Source organism: Sinohyriopsis cumingii, chromosome 8 (genome assembly GCF_028554795.1).
Source record: "Sinohyriopsis cumingii isolate HCF-2022 chromosome 8, ASM2855479v2, whole genome shotgun sequence".
Classification (NCBI taxonomy): Eukaryota; Metazoa; Mollusca; class Bivalvia; order Unionida; family Unionidae; genus Sinohyriopsis; species Sinohyriopsis cumingii.
The window spans coordinates 56,137,825-56,150,904 of record NC_142968.1 but is presented as its reverse complement, the minus strand read 5'-3'; the positions used below and the strand labels follow the sequence as shown (position 1 = coordinate 56,150,904).

Sequence of the window (13,080 nt, the reverse complement as noted above, 5' to 3'; positions counted from 1 at the left end):
ATAATAGTGAATGTTGTTATAGAGATAATTGTGGAGAGAATTAAAATGTTATTTTTATTTAGATTTATACCTTTAATATTTTATTTATTTGTTTCTCATTACAAATTTATTTCTGGACATTTTGTTTTTCAATGTTCAATACAAACTGATCATAATTCTATATTTTCTTTAAAGTTGTGTTCTTTGTCAGAATTGCCCTCATGATAACGAAACTGGGTTATATCACTGCATATGATTTTTATTTGTCATAAAACTGGTGCAATTTTTACTTTTTTTTTTAGCAAGACAAAGCTTTATGATAACATTATTATTATGTTATTGAGAGCTATACAAACCTTGGATGATTGAGTCCCGACTAGGATCCTGAATACATTTTTCTTTTTTATGAATGCTGCTTCTGAACTCACGCAGAAGATAAAATACTGAAGAGAGCCTGGAAACATATTTACTAATTTGCATACGCATGTGCAGAAATAAAAACAAAGAACACAGCAAGTAATTTGCATATCTTTGTTGTAAACAGCAGGACGCACATCCACGTTCGGAATTACCATACTAGTCGGAATATGACCATGTTACCACAGGCACTTGATTCTGGGGTAAACTAATGTGTACACTCACTATATAACACTTGATTCTGGGGTAAACTAATGTGTACACTCACTATATAACACTTGATTCTGGGGTAAACTAATGTGTACTCTCACTGTATAGTAGTAGTGAGTGTACACATTAGTTTACCCCAGAATCAAGTGCCTGTGCATGTTACCCTAAAATGGAGACCTAAACTTAATGAATTACGATTTTATAATAAGGTCAAAAACAATCTGAGTTGTTTTTGCCATATATGTTATTTTTACTCTTCATACAGTGTTAGCCAGCTAAGCATGTCACCTTATTTATTTAGAATATACTCGCATGCCACCAACTGGGTATTTATTTACGAGTGTCATGCATACGCCTCGGCTTTGATAGTGAAAGTGGATTCCGACCAAGGTCTCACTGGATAGTTTCGTATTTTGCCCCATCCCCCAAGACAGAAGGTATGAACCTAATTGTCACAAGCCTAGCATTTATAAATTCACATATAAGCTAATCTACAATGTGGTTTACATTTACATTGAGTTAGGCTTGGAAATAGGTTTGCTTGTTGGTGACTGCCTGTTAGCATTGGATATCAAATGCGTAACTTTGGCTGCAAATGAGCTGCCAACTTGGCTTACGTATTTACGTGTGTCTGCTACAGAGGTAAATATCTAAAATTCTATATATGGTCATGGGGTGATGAAAAGTTAGTACTAATATTAGTACCCTTACTCCTACCTCGTAAACATGTGTCATGTAACCATGCCAATTTATTTTACCGTGTAATGGCTTAATAAATTCAAAATAAGCCAAACTTCTTTCACAGCATGATTATACTTATGTAGTTGATTTCTACACTGTTTGTTTTTCTGACTTTAGTGATGATTTGTTTAGCTCCATTACATGATATGGGATCAGTTCGTAGCCTCAACCACAACAAATCAAGTTGAGGCTACGACATCGTAGCTAATGAAAAATATGCAAATGTATTCATGCATAAGGCACATACTGATTCTTTTAGCTGTTTTGTCACAGGAAAATATTCAAAATAGCTATTTCTTGTCAAAAATGAATGTAACATTTAGGGTTTGGTGGCAATGTTGGTTCAGTATGAAAACTACCGGTTGCACCAGGAATTAACCTGATTACTGTAGTCAAAGTCTCACATGTATGCTTTCTTCAAAAATCATTAGTTTCTTTAGTTTTTTTATTCGTATCTTCAGTGTAAAATTATTCTCATTGTTCTGCAAATGGTCATTGTCGGATGAAAATTCACCAGATAAACTGTCCAGTGAGACCTTAAGAACCAGTGTCATTTTTTCAGTCTTGTCAAATGTGATTCATTGTGCCATAAATCTTTCCTTAGTACCTCCATATCTTGAATCTGACATAGTTAGGTATTCCAAACATACACTTCATTATAGATTAGATAGCACTTAATCATAGTAGAAGAAGGGACTTAACTCAACAGTTTTAATGTTACCAGATATTGCTCCTGATCCATTCTCCTAATGAACAACAAAAGCCTTATAAGTTTCATGCAAGGTGGTTTAATTGAAGTATTTCACATATTTCACATACTTATTCAGTTTATCAACATTTTCAGTACAAACCTAGTACATTTTTAAAATTTTATGACGATTGCCTTAATTTAATGCTCTTACATACATATCTACTCATGATGTAATGTTTCAATACACATATTTCATTTTATTTACAGAAATTTAAGTTATAATGACCTATATATAAGAAGTTTGGGGTTTTATTTTCTTGTAGGCCTCAAGGTGTATGGGAGCACAGCTGCTGAAGTGATATTGCTGACAGCAGGACAGCATCAAAACCTTATTTGGGGTCCGACACACCAATTGTTGAGGAGCTTTCACAGGAACAAATATATCTGCACCAGTTTCACTGAAGTTTTTGGTGAGTTATGTTAAATGGATGTCCCTTTTTACATTGTGTTTTTTTTTTCTTCTCCCCTTTTTTTACTTTGCATGATTTTCTATTTGCTTTAGATTTGATTCTATGCAGATGACAATCACTAGCAAAACAAACTTCTAAATACCAGCAACTTCAACAACATTATTTGCCGGCCAGTATGAAAATGATTTAAAGGTGACCTTCTTAGTGTTCTTAAAATACATTATCCATGCATATTGTTTTATCAACAGATGGGATAAATCTGGGTATAGAATTTCATTGTTTAAGTTTCCCAACTGATGTGGTTTAGTTTACAAAGATTGGTCCATTCATTTGATGTTACCTGATGAGTTTTCTCCCTTTAGTCTACCTTGGATTTCTCTATTCTAGAATAGATTTGACCTTCTTCATGAAATCAGTGAGAGAGTTCTGGTCAGTTTATATATGCAGTGCATCATTATTATTCTTTCAAGTACTTAGCATGTACATTCTGCAGTTATTTTACAAGAAATTCAGCTTGGCTTCTTTACATCTTTTATTCACTACTATTTCAGATTGCATGAAGAGTTATTTGTGCTCACAGATATCTCTGATATCACCAGGGTGTATTAGCTATGAAAAATGATGAAACTGACATATTTTAAGGAAATTGTATGTTTCAGAGGGGAAAGTAATACATAATGTATGAAGCTGCCTCATAGCTGTTGCTCTGATAGCTTTTGGTCATCGATAAATTCAATAAATCATAGGAAACAAACTATTTTGAATTTTAAACTTCTTAAGGTTGCGTTTTATTTAGAACTGGCCAAACTTTTGAAAATAAGAAGATTTTCCCTTAATCAGACTGCTATTTGAATTCTTAATAAGGTCTCATTGGATAGTTTCGTATTTTGACTCTCCCCCACCCCCTTAAATTGTAAGGTAGAAGGCATGAACCTAATTATCACAAGCCTAGCATTTATAAATTCACACATAAGTTAAATCTATAATGTGGTTTAGATTTACTTTGAGATAGGCATGGAAATATGGTTGGCTTAATGGTGACTGCCTGTCACAGTTAGATGAGCATTGGATATCAAATGCATAACTTGGGCTGCAAATGAGCTGCCGACTTGGCTTACGTATTTACATGTGTCTGCTACAGAGGTAAATATCTAAAAATCTAGATGGTTGAGAGGTGATGAAAAGTATGCTAATTTGCTATAGTACTAGTGAACTTTATTCATGCATAAGGCACATACTGATTCTTTTAGCTGCCTTGTCACAGAAAAAATATTCAAAATAGCTATTTCTGTCAAAAATGAATGTAAAATTTAGGGGTTGGTGGCAGTGTTGGTTCAGTATAAAAACCACCAGTTGCATCAGGAATTAACCAGTGATTACTGCAGTTACAATTTCACATGTACGCTTTCTACAAAAATAATTAGTTTGTTTTTATTTGTATCTTCAGTGTAAAATTATTCTCATTTTTATGTAAATGGTCATTGTTGGATGAAAATTCACCAGATAATTAGTCCAATGAGACCTAATAGCTTAGGATAACTCTAACATGTTCTTGTAAATTAACGTTAGGCCCGCAGATCAGAACAGGTATCCTTTTGTACCGTTACTTGAGTTAAATTGAAAACATCTTGCATGAAAATATTAGTTTTATGTCAAGTAAAATCCCCAAATCGTCCTTTTCTGGCAATTTTTTTAGCACACATTAGTAGTGAATAGGGATAGTTTTAGCCTCAGTGGGAATTAGCATTACAGGACCCCTTGGGATCGTTTAGCCTCAATGGAAATTTAACATGGGAAAAATTGTGGGATCATTTAGCCTTAAGGGAAATTTAACATGGGGAAAACTCATGGGACACTATAGCCTCAAGGGGAAATTAACATGGGTGGGACTGTATAGCCTCTAGGGGAAATTAACATGGGTGGGACAGTATAGCCTCAAGGGGAATTGAATATGGGAAATGGAATAGGGTCGGGACCCTATTTTAATAGGGTCCCGACCTGATAGGTCTATGGAAAGGGAACAGGGGAGAGGGATATAAAACACGCACACACACACACACACACACATATATATAAAATAAAAATTTGGGCTAGACAATTGAAAGTCAATCTCTTTTCGAGAAATTGGAGTGGCCCTGAAAAGGGTCTTTGGTCTTCTTCTGATTTCTTCTATTTCTCCACCAGCTTCTTATTTTCTGTCCAACACTTTTTCTATTCTTTACTTTCTTTCCTTCCTCCTTTTTCTTCTTTTTCTCTTCTTTCTGCTTCTCCTCCTCTTCTTTCTTCCTCTTCTCATTTTCTTCTTCTTTTTCAATTTTTTCATTCCATGCTCTCATCCTTATCCTTTCCTCTTCATCCTCCTTCTCCTCCTTTATTTCTTTCAACAGATCACTGATGATTTCCTTTAGTTTTCGTAAGTTGTTAATCTCCATCTTCACTCGATGGGGACTATAAGAATAGTGATCCTCATTTAGCCTAACTAACATTTGCTCCATCATGCCCAAATTGTCCAGGACGTCTTGCAATTTTTTCATTTTATCAAGGTGGTTCGAAGCCATCTTCTTTTTTATTCTTTGCAGAATGCTGTGAATGATGAACTTTGTGTGTTCTTATAGTTAAAGTGCGGACGTGAAGGAAAACATCCCCCAAAGACACAAAATGTATATTACCTAGATCATTACTTAAAACACGCGGACGTGAAGGAAAACATCCCCTACTTTTCTCATTTCATATTATCTACTATCCACATACGTGAAGCAGCAATAAACAAACCCCAAATCTAATATGCACACACGCAAAGCATTAAAATGAAACCTTAATCTACTATCCACACAAACCAACTTAAGCTCTTACATAAACCAATAATCTACTATCCACACAAACGTACGTGAGCGCTTACAAACACACACACACACACACACACACACACACACACACACACACACACAATTTAAAAAGAGTCGGTGTTTCTATTCACACTACTCTACATACACACATTGGCAAATCGATTAGTATTTCTTTTCTAAAGGTTTGGGTGGCCCTGAAAAGGGCTGGTTTTTTTTAACTCCATGGCACCTGGTTAATGATGGCACCTTCCAGGCCTGGCATCACACACACATCTTCTTCCCCAGTCTCCTTTCACTCTTTTTGCGGGGAGAGCAGAGGCAGGATAAGTGGCTTCAGAACCCCAGTCTTCTGTCTCTGGGATTCAGAAATTTCCTCTCTCCTTTTCTTCCTCTTCTTTGTTTCTTCTCTCCTCCTCTTCTTTGTTTCTTCTCTCCTCCTCTTCTATGTTTCTTCTCTTTGTTTCTTCTCTCCTCCTCTTCTTTGTTTCTTCTCTCCTCCTCTTTCATCCTTCCCTCTTCGACGATGGCCTCTGCAGCCAGCTCATTCACTATACGCCTGGCATATTCCAGGTGCGCATGAAGTTCAAGCAGTTTAGCTAGTCTGGTGTTCATTCTGGTGGTATTGATCAATAGCTAGACTGCCAAGCGATTTTTAATTTATGCTAAAAGCGCGGACGTGAAGGAAAACATCCCCCTAAAACAAAATTGATATTACCTAGATCATGACCAAACAACGCGTGGATTTAAAAGAAACAGATCACTGACTTTTTTATACTACCCATCACTATTCTAAAAAATTTCATGAAGTCAATAATATACTATCCACAAACGCAAAGCAAAGCAGTCAAATCAAACCCCAAATATCTACTATCCACGCACGTCAAACAGCAAAAAACATCATCATAATCTACTATTCACACAAACTTACTTTAGCCCTTACAATCACTCACACATATAAACCTATACAATCACACCAGAAATGAGTGAGTGTTTATATTCACACTACTCTACATACACACATTGGCAAATCGATTGTTATTTCTTTTCTGGAGATTGGGGTAGCCCTGAAAAGGGCTGTCTTTTTGCTTGCATCAAGTTGAAGCTAGGGCCATCTTTTAGTTTCTAAGAATGCGACGTCCTCTGAGGATAGACTTTCTGACGATAGGTCTGCTTCTTCGGAAAGAGAAGAAGAACTCTTTTGGTGTCGATACGACAATCAACAAAGCCTCTGTCAGGTTCAGGTTGCTGCTGCTGCTGTTGCTGCTGCTGTTGTTGCTGTTGCTGCTCTCTCTGCTGTCTCTGAAGTCTGTACTTCTCTGTCCATTCTTCTTTCTCCCTGTTCACTTCTTCTCTGAAGAGCTCTTCTATCAGGTCTTCAGTGACTTTTAACATTCTCACATTTTCGATTTCTTCTGGCTTCGGTATCAGACTGTGTCTGACCCTATGCAAATTCACGTAGGCTTCGTTGAGCTTAGCTAGTTTGGAGCACATCTTCATAGGAGGATGAGTCGACAATGGATGGTTTGACTGGAAACTACCCCGGTTCTTAAAGTCAAAGCGCGGACGTGAAGGAAAACATCCCTACACGGTTTTCGACCCGGAACATTTAATGAGTGTCATGAGAGAGATAGAGAGAAGTCAAAGCGCATGAATCAAAATTCTTATAGCCAAACAAAAGACAAAGGCATTTTTTTCAAAAACACAACATTTTTATTCAAAATTACTTAGCACTAACAAACAACTCTAATATTTGTAACAATAATCCAACAATATAACATCAAACATTTTTGTCTTTCAGTTTACACATTATTTTGGACAGGGTTGACAATGTTGTGAATGAAATTGTGATTTCCACTGTTGGAAGTCATTAGGCGATTGATAGACACTACGTTTCCTAGCTAGAGACAAAAGATAAGCATACTCGTCACAGAACCATCGATCTACTTTCACATCGTTTCTAGAAGAAGAACAAGGATCAAAATGAGTCACTAAATGTTCTAAGGAATAGCCCAGGCTGCGATGATGCAGAAAATACATGCAATATTGTCCACACACCAAGGAATCTGTGCCTTGTAATTTCACATTATTGAATCGGGTGGTCTGAGCATTTCTTCTCATAAAGTCAATGATATCATCTTCCAGAGGAGGCAATCCATAAGGATCGAAATATTCCACACATCCTTCTTGATGAAAGTAGACAGCTACCCAGTGGGTTCCTGGGAGATGACTGTTGTCCGTGTTGATCACATAAGCTAGATGGTCTTGAGGTTTGCGATGAGGAAGTTCATCTTTAGCACAGACGACATGATTCCAAGAAGCAGTGTACGAACTGTGGTTCAAAAGGTAATAAAGTTCCCAGGTATCCATTGATTTGTGTGGTTTTTTCTTCACAGGTAATGATAAGTCATCAATTCGATCCTGACTTTTTGCTTGAAAATGTCTGACAAGTAAAAGGCGTTTCCTCTGACTTCTTATTCTGGTCAAAGAGAGATTCGATACGACGGCGCTCCAGAGACGTTAATGGAGGAGAAGAATGTTTATCCAAGCCTTTATACCACTCGTTCAACACGAATTCTATCTCAATGACACCCCAAGCTTTGTCCAGATATTTGTTCAATTTTTCTTCTTGGCTCAACATCATACATTTGTCGTGTTGAATTTGACTGGGATGATCGTTGTGACATCCATAGCACTCTTCCTTGATCAATTCTTTCATTACGTCTGTCAGGAATGTAGCAAAACAGGAGACTAAATGGGCTTCTTGTTCTGGCCATCTTGACTTCATCATGATAACTTCTTCGTCTTGGGATTCTTCTTCTTGTTCTTCTTCCATGGTCTCGTCACATTCCATCTTCAAAGTTTCTTCACTAGGTAAAGAGGGATAACAGTCTTCCATGGCTTCTAATAATCTAGAATGACATCTCTTAAACTGTTGATTTCTATCGTATTATCAAATTCTGCATATAGGATGACGTTCACCGTTTCATCAGGCTCTCGTTTTGTAAACTGATTTTCCACACGAACTGGCCGGATTTTATAGGGTGGAAATGTCCCTCGTCGCTGCCTTGGTCAGGAGTGAAATCGAAAGCCCACAAAGCATAGCCTTCTGCATAATCTTCGTACGATATGCCATGACTGGTGTTGGTTCCTAACTGTCCGTTAGCTTCGTACAAGGACAAGTACGACCTCAAGTAATTCTTCTTGTCAAAGTCGGGTTCGATAGGTCGGGTACACAAGGTTTTGCCATCGCGACTGACTTCGATCTTGGACATGCCAAAGTGTCGAAAGTAGAAAGGATTTTTATCAGCAGCTCTGTTGAAGGCTGTATTCTCGACGATACCAACGATCAAACGTTTGGGTAACTGTCCTTGGAACAGATGATCTTCGATCATGGATCGCTGTCCCTTGGGAATGGTGAAGGTTTTCACTTCCACGCGTCGTATCGTATACTTGGCGGTCGTTCTGCTCAACATTTGACTGATGTCGTTTCCCACTTTGGGTAACTCTTCCACACGGCGTACGTAGAGTCTGGCTTCTTGGATTTTGGTTTTGTAATCATCACTAACAGCCATTAAATGGAAAGCGGTACTGTTACGATTCAGTCTCAGGCGGACATTCACCCCGTTCAGCAAATACTTTTCTTGCAACCACATGTCCAAATGCAAACGATCCATCAGTTCTAAACTCTGTCCATCTTTGATTTTGTTTCTTCGTTCTATAAATCCCTTATTGTATTCTTTCTTTTTATCAGTTGTATCAGTTTAGAATAATTCAAACTGGTTTGCATCGTCAGCTTCCTATACCACACAGGCACTGAGATGAGTGTTCTTGGCGTCTATTCCGTACGTCAAGAGATTTTCCAGGTAGGCAGGATAAAGGTAAGTATCCATTCTGCTACTGACTAGTTTGTTATTCAAGTACAAGTCCACTCCACTAAACAAGGAATGCATGAAACTGTAGATGGAAGCTACTGCTTCAGTGTCTATATCACCTCCTGTCTTATCTAGAACTTTGACTTTCAGGTACAAGTAACTGCTATTCAGATCGATGTAATCTTCGGGCTGTCCTTTAATTTCAAACTCGATGGGAGCGGAATCGGTCAGTGAGGAGACGGGATGAAATTCCACCCATTGGGATTCTTGCATGGTCATCATGGTGGGTGGTATGGCAAACAGATCCAGTTCCGACTTGGAATAGACGCAAGACTCTCGATGCATCATTTTTCTCTGTCTCAATAATCGAAAACGTCTAGGTCTCGAACGGTTCTTCTTTTCTTTGTCTTTCTAGCTTTAGACGTGTGAAGTCTGGTGAAAGGGTGTTTTCTTCGTCGTCTCTTTCTGCCTTGTCCTTGCTGAATGCCTGACTCGGTAGCGTGCAGGGCATTTATAGGTGTTTCTCGTCGGCCTAAAATGTCTTTACCCGTTTGCAGCAAGACATTTTTGCCTGCCCTCATGAAGGCTTCTTTAGGGTTTTGTTTGTCGATGATGACATTTTGGAGAAATTCTTTGCCTTGCATCAGTGCGGCATCTTTCAAGGCGTGCAATCCTCGTGTCACCATCGGTTTCAAGACTGGGGCCACCGAACGAAAGGCCGATTTTAACATATCTCTTAAACCGTGTCCTCGCTGTCGAGCAACCCCTCGGTACACTGGATACATGACTTACGAATCGTGAGAGAACCGTTTTCGAAAATGGAGTTTCACCGTGACTTTCCCTTTGGTGAATGGAATATTTTGTCCCAAATCTCCTTTTATAGCAATGTTGACACTGTCCAAATACGACTTACTGACAGGTAAATAGTGAGGATGTACAAATTCGCGGTGAACGTGATAGGTGTTTCCACCTTCCTGGTCATTGGTTGTGGCACTATCCACTTTGAAAGGAATGACACGCAGTAACGGCACGGAGGTGTGTCCCACCACGTTATACTCCACCACATCGGAATACACAAACATCAAATTCAGTCCTTGGATCAGTTCTACAGGGAATCGAAAAAACTTATAAAATTCCATATTGCTGTTGATCTTCGGTTTAAAATTTGGAGCCATTTTTGTGTCTCCACCTAAAATATCAAACAAGTCACGATTAAAACTGATAGACAACGTTTGGGTATCCTGAAATTTCATCAGTAAGCGACGAGCCACTTTATGGTACTCCAGGGTGACACTTTTTTTGATTCTGTTCAGGGCTTTGCCAAAGGCTAATTCGAACCTGGAAGCAATGGTATCCACCAAATGTTGGCCACTAAAATAAAACCCTGACGGAATTTTCAAGGTGTAGATACTGAAGAGTGGATTGTTGGCTGGTTTTACGTCGCCTGAAAACCCGATTTCATTCATGGTTTCTTGCAATTGTTGGTTCAGGATTTCGACCTCAAAAGTGTTTTGAGTTTCAGTGATGTTTTTGATTTGTGTTGGGTGAATCATTTCCACCAGAGCCACTTCCCAATGGACTTCGTGATCTAATGGGATGGCCTGAGGTAATTTGGCCGTGTAACAGCACAAGGTGTTGTTGGGAAACACCTCCATGGAACTGTCACTGGGTAAGGTTCAGTAAAATTGGTTAGTGTGACTCATAATTCTAGAGTTCTGTGGCTGTCCGAGGGGTTACTGGACGTCAGAGGCGTGTCTCCGCCCAAAATGGGGTTCTGATTGTGGTTGTTATTGGAGTGGTGACTGACACTGGCACTGGACACAAGGTTCCCGTTGTTCCCGTTCGAGGAGAACTTCAGGGAGGGAATGGGAAGCAGGTAACCGATGCAACTCCTCAATAAGGGTTGTTTTTGTAAATCTTGCAGAGAAGAACTGGGTGAAGGAGTGGTTGACGTAGCTGCGTCTGTGTGAAAGGGCATGATGGTCACTTCTTTTTATAGTCGATGACTTGCGAAGCGTCGATCCAAGAATCGAAACTGGGTGGATATCCTTTCCAGCGTACTTTGATTTCTTTGACACATCGTTTGCCCACTTTACGGGTTCTGCGTTCGAGAATGCTTTCGATGTCGTACTCGTCGTCTTCTTTTTTGGTGACACGTTGTAACTCGGGCAAATAAAACGTTCCTTTGAGTACTTCTCCGTTCATGTCTTCCAATTTATAGACGGCAGGATGACGGCCATGCACTCGTCCAGTGACACGAAACAATTCGGTGGTCCAGTTAGGTAAGTAACCTTTGTCGAAATTGCGTTTGGTTTTGCCAGTGCGCACCCAATCTCCAGTGGCCAACACTACACTTTTCTTGGGGACAGCCCTCGTCGGGGACGTACCAAACAGGCGCTCAAACACCAACACTTCGTTCTCGGGAGTCACTTCTTGCTGGACACGTCCGATGCATCGATGGTAAGATTGGTTGTACGCTTGCACCAGGTGCGGTAAGATGTCGATGTACTTCAGAGTGTGGTGATGCGTAAAATATGTCCACATGCGTTCTTTCAAAGTGCGTTGAAAACGTTCCACGATGCTGGCTTTGGTTTCAGGATTCTCGGTGGTAAAAAAGAATGAATGTCACGTTTCTTTAATTCTTTTTGGAAAGCTTGGTTCAGAAATTCGGTACCTTTGTCCGTTTGCCATCGAAGAGGGTGACGACCGCTTTGTTTCAACACCAGTTGCAGGGCTCGCACTAACTCGCTGCTCGATTTGGAAGTCAAGGGCACGACCCAGGCCAATTTGGAAAAGACGTCGATGACACAAAACAAATATTTGTAGCCACGACTGTAGCTGGCCAAATGAGAGACATTGGCTAAATCGGCTTGCCATTGATGATCGATGCCTTCCACTCGGGTGCGACTTCTGGAAAACTTGCATCGAATGGGTTTGTGTAAAGTGTAAGTCGCTTGTTCTTGTAACCATCGTTGCACGTGAGGTAAACGGAGACTTTTCAGTCGCATTTTGGCAGCACGATACAATTTTTGAACTCCTGCGTAACCTGCAGGATGGTAGGGATCGTAGTAAATGCTGGCTAACACTTTTTCCATGTTTTTTTGTTTGTTAATAAGGCACCCACTCTTCGAGGATGCTACTTTGGGTGGGACGAAAGGGTGGTTGTTTGGAAACGGATTTACATGTCCGATGGGCTACGGGAGTAGAAGTCGAAGGTAGTGGTGGTGGTAGAGGTGGCAATGGAATGGCTTTGGTCTTCTTTTCTTTTTTCACTTCTGGTTTCCCTTCTTTCTTTTTCACTTCTGTCGAAGGAGGAGTGGACATCATCTTTTTAACCCAAGCTTTCATTTCTTCTCGTTTGGGTGTGGGGGACGGGGTCAACAACGATGCTGCAATCTTACTTGAAAGGGGAGCTGCTGACGGTGTTTGAAACACTTCTCGTATCTCTTCTTCCTCAGGCCTTCGTGGGGGTAGTATCTCTGGTGACCCCTGGTGATGGTAATAGTGGTCGTGGTGGTGGTAGTGATGATGGTGCTGGACTTTTCATCAAGGTCTTAAAATCTTTCAGAGTGGGTAGAGCTGTTTCGTCTAAAGCTTTCTGGTGAAAGAGTTGCAGTCGTTGCAAGAGTTGACCGTACTTTTGCGATTTTTCTGTTTCGGACAAATCTTGGCGATCCATCAAGGACTGCAATTCGTGTTGTAACTGGGACATCTCACTCAAATTGGGATTGGGAGGTAAATGTGGGGTGCGTTCTTCTTGCCAACGATGGTATTCCATCCATCGTTTGTAAGGCACTAAAGCTAGTTTTCGTCCTTCCATGGGATGTCAGGGGTCGATTCTGAGATCTTGGGAC

At 39.8% G+C, this 13,080-nt stretch overlaps 1 long non-coding RNA gene across 1 annotated transcript in view; it reads left to right on the top strand.

Annotated features, from left to right (window-relative positions):
• The first annotated feature begins 558 nt into the window (after window positions 1-558).
• Window positions 559-13,080, top strand: part of LOC149793573 (uncharacterized) — a 32,903-nt gene continuing 20,381 nt past the window's right edge. The window contains exons 1-2 of the long non-coding RNA XR_016422577.1: window positions 559-599; window positions 2,362-2,508. This is a non-coding gene — a long non-coding RNA (uncharacterized LOC149793573). The remainder of the gene's footprint in view (window positions 600-2,361; window positions 2,509-13,080) is intronic.